This window comes from Rattus norvegicus, unplaced genomic scaffold (assembly GCF_021556685.1).
Source record: "Rattus norvegicus strain SHRSP/BbbUtx unplaced genomic scaffold, alternate assembly SHRSP_T2T unassigned-0000154, whole genome shotgun sequence".
NCBI lineage: Eukaryota > Metazoa > Chordata > Mammalia > Rodentia > Muridae > Rattus > Rattus norvegicus.
In genome coordinates, this window is record NW_028238875.1 from 22,387 (window position 1) to 30,000 (window position 7,614).

The 7,614-nt window shown below is 62.8% G+C and overlaps 1 long non-coding RNA gene across 1 annotated transcript in view; it reads left to right on the forward strand.

Annotated features, from left to right (window-relative positions):
• The first annotated feature begins 604 nt into the window (after positions 1-604).
• Positions 605-7,614, forward strand: part of LOC147997408 (uncharacterized) — a 19,143-nt gene continuing 12,133 nt past the window's right edge. Inside the window, exon 1 of the long non-coding RNA XR_015647899.1 lies at positions 605-859. This is a non-coding gene — a long non-coding RNA (uncharacterized LOC147997408). The remainder of the gene's footprint in view (positions 860-7,614) is intronic.

The window sequence follows — 7,614 nt, forward strand, 5'->3', positions numbered from 1 at the left end:
TAATTATTAACTTGGGATGAAACTAATGTAACAAGCAAGCAAACAAACGCACAAGCAAACAAAGTAGGGATGGTGGTGCTGGGTGCCTGGTATATGGGAGATGGGAGACCTGTGGTCTAGAGCGTCCAGAGCTCTGGCCTCCATACTCTGGACTGCATTCTCTCTAGCAATCTTCCCAAAGTGGCTGTATTTAACCATGTTTTTATTTTTTAAATTGGCTCTCTCTCTCTCTCTCTCTCTCTCTCTCTCTCTCTCTCTCTCTCTCTCTCTTTCTCCCTCCCTCCCTCCCTCCCTCCCTCCCTCCCTCCCTCCCTCCCCCCACCACACACACAGAGGCACGTGTGAACAAGGGAATGCAAATGCACAAAATAAGTATGTTTTGATCAGAGTGAAAACAAATCACGGGAATTTTAACCATTCCACCATCATTCCACCATTCTTTTAATTTACTCTCTGTGTTTAGTCTTCCAAAGAGGGTGGCAGGTGTGTGGTTTGGTGAGTGCCGGCTGGCGGTGGCAGCGAGGAACAGAGAACAACAACAACCCCCCCTCCCCCCCATCGGGATCGGTGGAGGGTTTTAAAAATGAGTGAGCCATTTAAAAATGGTGTGGAACTGAGGTCGCCGCCACCCTCCCCTCACGACGGAGTTTGGACGCTCCCTTTTCCTAACTGTGCCTGTTCCTTGCTAATTGTTAACCGATTCGAGAGTGCATGTCCTTTCACTTAGAGGTGGCCTGTTTTCACCGCTCCGTCCTACTTTCCTTTTCTGGGTGCCTGAGGGGGTTGGCCCCGAGTCCATCCCGCGTTCACTGTGTTCCGGCGGGACAACCGGGACCGTTTGTGCCATTCGGGAGAAGTGGTGGGTACCTGCCCCGTTGTGCGTGGGTGAGTGTCCCCCTGAGCTAGGGAGGTCACTCCGGAGAGACGGAATGAGTGTGTGTGGCGGCGGCGGCGCGTGACAGTCTGTATTGGTTTGCTTGATCGAGATCGCTGTCGGGCGACACCTAGTGGCGACAAGTTTCCGCAACGCTCCTGTCCCCCGGTTGGTGACAAAGGACGGGGAAGTGCCTGTGGTGAGCCGGCCAGGGTGAGAGGGTGACAGGCAAGCAGGCGGGTGCGCGACGGAGACGCCGTCCTGTCTGGGGACCATCTCTAGCTAGGAGGTTGTACCTGGAGAACTTCAGGGGAGGAGGGTGGCTGTACGACCTATTGGGACACAAGGAGGGGTTGGTGGCAGCTGGATGAGGTCGACCAGAAGGCTTGGGCCCCGTCCCGGATTTTTTTTTTTTTTTTCCAATTTTTTTTTTTTAAATTTTTTATTTTATTTTATTTTTTTTTTATTTCTTCCCTCCTCTCCGGTCCCAGCCAGCGGGACCATAGACACTTTTGAGGCCGAGAGGGTGCTGTGTCCCCGGCCTCCGAGCCGAGGTGGCCCGGCTAGGGGGCGCCACGGAGTTTTTTTTTTTTTTTTTTTCTTTTCCAGGAGTCCCTTCGGTCCCAGCCAGCGGGACCATAGACACTTTTGAGGCCGAGAGGGTGCTGTGTCCCCGGCCTCCGAGCCGAGGTGGCCCGGCTAGGTGGCGCCACGGATTTTTTTTTTTTCTTTTCCAGGAGTCCCTTCGGTCCCTGATAGCGGGAGCCTGGACCTCTGAGGCCGAGAGGGTGCTGTGTCCCCGGCCTCCGAGCCGAGGTGGCCCGGCTAGGGGGCGCCACGGAGTTTTTTTTTTCTTTTCCAGGAGTCCCTTCGGTCCCTGATAGCGGGAGCCTGGACCTCTGAGGCCGAGAGGGTGCTGTGTCCCCGGCCTCCGAGCCGAGGTGGCCCGGCTAGGGGGCGCCACGGAGTTTTTTTTTTTTTTTTTTCTTTTCCAGGAGTCCCTTCGGTCCCTGATAGCGGGAGCCTGGACCTCTGAGGCCGAGAGGGTGCTGTGTCCCCGGCCTCCGAGCCGAGGTGGCCCGGCTAGGGGGCGCCACGGAGTTTTTTTTTTTTTCTTTTCCAGGAGTCCCTTCGGTCCCTGATAGCGGGAGCCTGGACCTCTGAGGCCGAGAGGGTGCTGTGTCCCCGGCCTCCGAGCCGAGGTGGCCCGGCTAGGGGGCGCCACGGAGTTTTTTTTTTTCTTTTCCAGGAGTCCCTTCGGTCCCTGATAGCGGGAGCCTGGACCTCTGAGGCCGAGAGGGTGCTGTGTCCCCGGCCTCCGAGCCGAGGTGGCCCGGCTAGGGGGCGCCACGGAGTTTTTTTTTTTTTTTTTTCTTTTCCAGGAGTCCCTTCGGTCCCTGATAGCGGGAGCCTGGACCTCTGAGGCCGAGAGGGTGCTGTGTCCCCGGCCTCCGAGCCGAGGTGGCCCGGCTAGGTGGCGCCACGGATTTTTTTTTTTTCTTTTCCAGGAGTCCCTTCGGTCCCTGATAGCGGGAGCCTGGACCTCTGAGGCCGAGAGGGTGCTGTGTCCCCGGCCTCCGAGCCGAGGTGGCCCGGCTAGGGGGCGCCACGGAGTTTTTTTTTTCTTTTCCAGGAGTCCCTTCGGTCCCTGATAGCGGGAGCCTGGACCTCTGAGGCCGAGAGGGTGCTGTGTCCCCGGCCTCCGAGCCGAGGTGGCCCGGCTAGGGGGCGCCACGGAGTTTTTTTTTTTTTTTTTTCTTTTCCAGGAGTCCCTTCGGTCCCTGATAGCGGGAGCCTGGACCTCTGAGGCCGAGAGGGTGCTGTGTCCCCGGCCTCCGAGCCGAGGTGGCCCGGCTAGGGGGCGCCACGGAGTTTTTTTTTTTTTCTTTTCCAGGAGTCCCTTCGGTCCCTGATAGCGGGAGCCTGGACCTCTGAGGCCGAGAGGGTGCTGTGTCCCCGGCCTCCGAGCCGAGGTGGCCCGGCTAGGGGGCGCCACGGAGTTTTTTTTTTCTTTTCCAGGAGTCCCTTCGGTCCCTGATAGCGGGAGCCTGGACCTCTGAGGCCGAGAGGGTGCTGTGTCCCCGGCCTCCGAGCCGAGGTGGCCCGGCTAGGGGGCGCCACGGAGTTTTTTTTTTTTTTTTTTCTTTTCCAGGAGTCCCTTCGGTCCCTGATAGCGGGAGCCTGGACCTCTGAGGCCGAGAGGGTGCTGTGTCCCCGGCCTCCGAGCCGAGGTGGCCCGGCTAGGGGGCGCCACGGAGTTTTTTTTTTTTTTCTTTTCCAGGAGTCCCTTCGGTCCCAGCCAGCGGGACCATAGACACTTTTGAGGCCGAGAGGGTGCTGTGTCCCCGGCCTCCGAGCCGAGGTGGCCCGGCTAGGTGGCGCCACGGATTTTTTTTTTTTCTTTTCCAGGAGTCCCTTCGGTCCCTGATAGCGGGAGCCTGGACCTCTGAGGCCGAGAGGGTGCTGTGTCCCCGCCCTCCGAGCCGAGGTGTCCCGGCTAGGGGGCGCCTCCGAGACTTTATTTTTTCCAGGATCCTCCCCGGTCCCTGCCAGCGGGAGCATGGACTTCTGAGGCCGAGGGGAAGCTGTGTTCCAGGCTATCTACCATGGCCTCCTCGGTCTGTGAGCACTCAGGGTTCTAAGGTCGACCAGTTGTTCCTTTGCGGTCCGGTTCTCTTTCTACATGGGGACCTCTTGGGGACACGTCACCGAACATGACTTCCAGACGTTCCGTGTGGCCTGTCATGTTTATCCCTGTGTCTTTTACACTTTTCATCTTTGCTATCTGTCCTTATTGTACCTGGAGATATATGCTGACACGCTGTCCTTTTGACTCTTTTTGTCATTAAAGGACGTTGGAAGAGGCTTGCACCAAGGCTGTTTGCTTGTCCAGCCCTAGCTCTTTTCTTCTGCGCATGGGCCTCTTCGATGCTCGAAGCTTAGCGTCCCCCCATGAGTACGCGCTTCCTGCTTTCCCGTGCTTGCTTGCCTGTGCTCTGTGGGGCAGCTTTATGACAACCGTCCCGCGTGTCAGGCGTTCCCGATTTCCCCGTGGTGGTTGTCGTCCGTTACCGGTAGGAGTCGTTGGTGCCGAGTGCGACTGGAAGGGTTTTCCCGTTTGGTGCTAGTGACCCCCTGGCGTGCTCCTCTGCGGCCGACCGGTTTTTTTATTTGTTTTTTTTTTTTTTTTGTTTTTTGTTTTTTTTTTTTTTTTTTTTGTTTTTTGGAAGGAGTTCCCGAACCTCCGCTGCTTGGTGGTGTGTCCCTTTCTTTCCTGCTGTGTGCCTCCCGAGTTGCACCTTTTCTCCTTCGAAGGGGATTTTATTTTTTTATTTTTATTTTTTATTTTTTTTTTTTTTTGAAGGAGTTCCCGAACCTCCGCTGCCCGTTGAGTCCCGTTCTTCCACGCCACGTGCCTCCCGAGTGCAACGCTTCCTTTTTTTTCTCGCCCTCGAGAAGGGTAAATTTTTTTTTTTTGTGTGTGTGGCAGTGTTAGCGACTTCTTCCCGTGCTCTCTCTCGCTCTTCTCGCTCGTATTCCCGTCCAGTGCGTTGTTAGAAAGCTCTCACGCCCGTTGTTCCCGATGCATGGCGTGTCTCGCTCCCGTTGGATCGATGTGGTGCTGCCGCGTTCTCTTCGGGCCGGGGCCTAAGCCGCGCCAGGCGAGGGACGGACATTCATGGCGAATGGTCATTCAGCGCGAATGGCGACCGCTCTTCTCGTTCTGCCAGCGGGCCCCTCGTCTCTCCTCCCCATTCCTTTGCAGGGTGGTGTGTGGAAGTCAGGGGTGCGGCTGTCCGGCACGAGCGCTGACCCGCGCACACTTGTTGCTGTGGTTCGCGGTGTCCCTGTGGACGTGTCGGGGGCGCTTGCCCCCACGCCGTTCACTGCTTCGCGGCCCTCTTCCCCCGTGCCGGGGGAAGGTGGTAGACCCGCTGCGGTGCATACCCTTCCCGAATGGTGTGTGCACGCGCCCTGCTTTGTGTGAGCCTTGCGGTGCTCCTGGAGCGTTCCGGGCTTTGACCACCAAGGTGCCCGCTTCTGAGTTGGCGGTGGCGCTTCCCGCTCCCCGGCGTGCCTCCTGTGCTCCATGGTGCTTGTGCCTTTACGCTTTCCCTTGTCCTAGTTGCCGGCTTTCTGCACGGTGACAGAAAGGGGGGGGGTCGAGGAGTTGAGTGTGCGGTTAAAAGGCTCCTTCCGTTGGGTGAGCGCCCACCCCGTGCCTATGTTTTTGGTGCCTTCACCCGCGGGCCCTGCGCGGTTAGGGTGGTGCTGAGCGATCGCGGCTGGCCCTTTTTAAAGACCGGACTCCCTCAAGTCAAGGCTCCTCCTTTGTGTGCGCCTTGAAGAGGCCTGGCTCTCGGCGGGGACCTGTCGCAGGTCCCCCCGGTCCGCGAATGCTCAAGAAGACCCCGGAGAAAGAGACCTTTGCCGATACCGCAGACCCCCCACCAGCTGGCGCGTGGTCCTTCCCGTTCTGTCCCGCGCCTGTTGCTCGTTTCCCGTTGCGTGCACGGAGCCCTTGGCTGCTCGTCGGTGTTGGGTTCGTCCCGCCCTCAGTGAGGAATTTGCCTTCTCTAGCTATCTTCGGAAAGGGCTTTACGATCTCCGAGGGGCTTCTCCCGGATGGTCCCCTCGGCTGCCCGCCCTGACCTCAGCCTTCTGCGCGCAGCGTTTGCTCTCTCGCCTACCGCGACCCGCGCCTCCCCGCTCCGAGTACGAGGAGGGATCACGCGGGACGGGGCTCTGTCGACCTGCCGCTGTGCGGAGCTTGTGGGGGAGATTGGGTTTCTGGTGGCAGGTGGCGGGGAAGGGCCGTGCACACGCCCGCGTGCGCGGTACCCCCCTCACCGCGAGGGGTCGTCGCGGGACGGGTGGGTTTGGAAGGGCGGCGGTGGGCTCCCGGTCCCACCCGCCTCCGTTTCCCCCGTGCCCTCCGTCGCGTGTGCGTCCCTCCCACGCGCGTCCACGTCCCGGCCACTCTCGCGGCGAGGTCGTGTCGCGTGTGGTGCGTGCCGCGTGCTCTCGGGCGTCTGCGGTTGCCGCCTCGTCCCCCCCTTCCACGGCAGCGTTCCCACGGCCGGTGGAGATCGCGGGAGCCGTCCTACCCCCCCTTCCCCCTCCGCGGGGCTCTCGAGGGTCCGTGAACCGCGGGGTTGGCCTCGCTCTCGGGGGCGGACTTCTTATTTGGGGGAACCGGCGGTCGGCCGCGTCCGGCGCGTCGTCGGACGTTGGGACCCGCTGCCACGCGGGGGTCTTCGTCGGTTGGCGTCGGCGTCTGCCTCGGTTCGCTCTCGCGTCGGCTGGCGTCTCCTCGGGCTCCCGGGGGTTGTCCGTTGGTTTCGGGTCGGCTCGGTGCCGCGGGCGTGGCGGGACTGCTCCGGGTTGGGTGCAGTGTGATTCCCGCCGGCTTGGCTCGCGTGCCCGGTCGCCGCCCGAGCGGCCTCCCGGTCCCTTGTGAGGCGTCTCCCGCGGGGGGTGCCGCTGCGGCCCGCCCTGCCGTCGACGGTCCTCGTTCTGCCGGTTCGCTCCCCCTCCCCGCCCGCCGGCGTTCCTTTCTCTCTCGCTCCTCGTCTGGCCGACCCGCGGCCGTGCTGCCGGGCCCCTCCTCACGGGGGGGCAGCCGGGCGCGCACGGGTCCCGGGGCGGTCGCGGGGTGCCTGGGGGGAAGGGCCGCCCGGCGGGCGGGAGGAAGTTGCGGTTTGAAGGGCGTCCCGGCCGCCGCGGCCGTGGCGGCGCGTCTCGCCTGGTCTCTTGGAGGCGTGTGCGGGGGGAAAGACGCCCCGCGAGGCGTAGAGGAGAAAGAGGCTTTAGTGGCTGTCGCCCACGCCGGTCCGTGGGGCCTGTTGGCTGAGGGTGCGTCTGCGCGGGGGCCCGTCCGGCCCCGCCGTCCTCTGGGAAGGCGTGCGTCGGGGGAAAGCTGCCGGGGTGCCAAGGTGGGCGCCTGGGCGTTGAGTCGAACCCGTGTGCGCGTCCCGGTGTGGCGGTGGGGGCTCCGGTCGGTGTCTCTCCCTCTCGCTGCCCCGAGGCCCGGCCTCCCTTCCGACGCGGGCTCGGCCCCCCTCTCTCCCCCCTCGCGGGGTCAAAGTCGCTCGTCGACCTCCTCCCCTCCTCCTCCACCTGTCCGCGCGAGGGCGTCGCCGCCGCGTGTCAGGCGTTGGGCCCGTCCTCATCCTCCGCTTCTCGCCCGGGGTCGGCCGCCGTCCGGTCTCCCGCCGCTCCCCGTTGGCGTGGTCTCCCTCCCGCCGGTTCACGGTCCTCCGACCCCGCCCGAGGGGGTCGGGGGTGGTTTCCCCGTCTCCCCGGCGTTGCGCCTCGCTTGCCCGTGTGCTTTGGGGGTGGGCCCGCTGCGGCCCCCGCCCGCCCGTGAGCCCCGGCCGCATCCGCCGGCGCGGCCGCGCCCGGTATGGTCCGCGGCGTGGGCCTCGTGTTGGGAGCGTGTCGTCCTCGCGGCGTCTCGGTACGGGTGTGTCGCTGGGTTCCGACGGGTGGCCTTCCCGGTTCTGCCCCCGCCGTCCCCCGCCCGTCCGTCCCGCGCCCCTCTTCCCGCTCTGAGGGGGGTTCGGTCGTTCCCGCGGGTCGACCGTCGCCGGTCGCTTCTCTCTCCGCCTCCCTCAGCGCTCGTCCTCCCGCTCGCCCCGCGCCCGGTACGGCCGGCGCGTCCCGGCTCTTCCCGATGCCGCGGCGGGGGAGTAGGGGAGGTGGGGGCGGGCAGGGAAAGGAGGAAGGGGAAAAAGGGG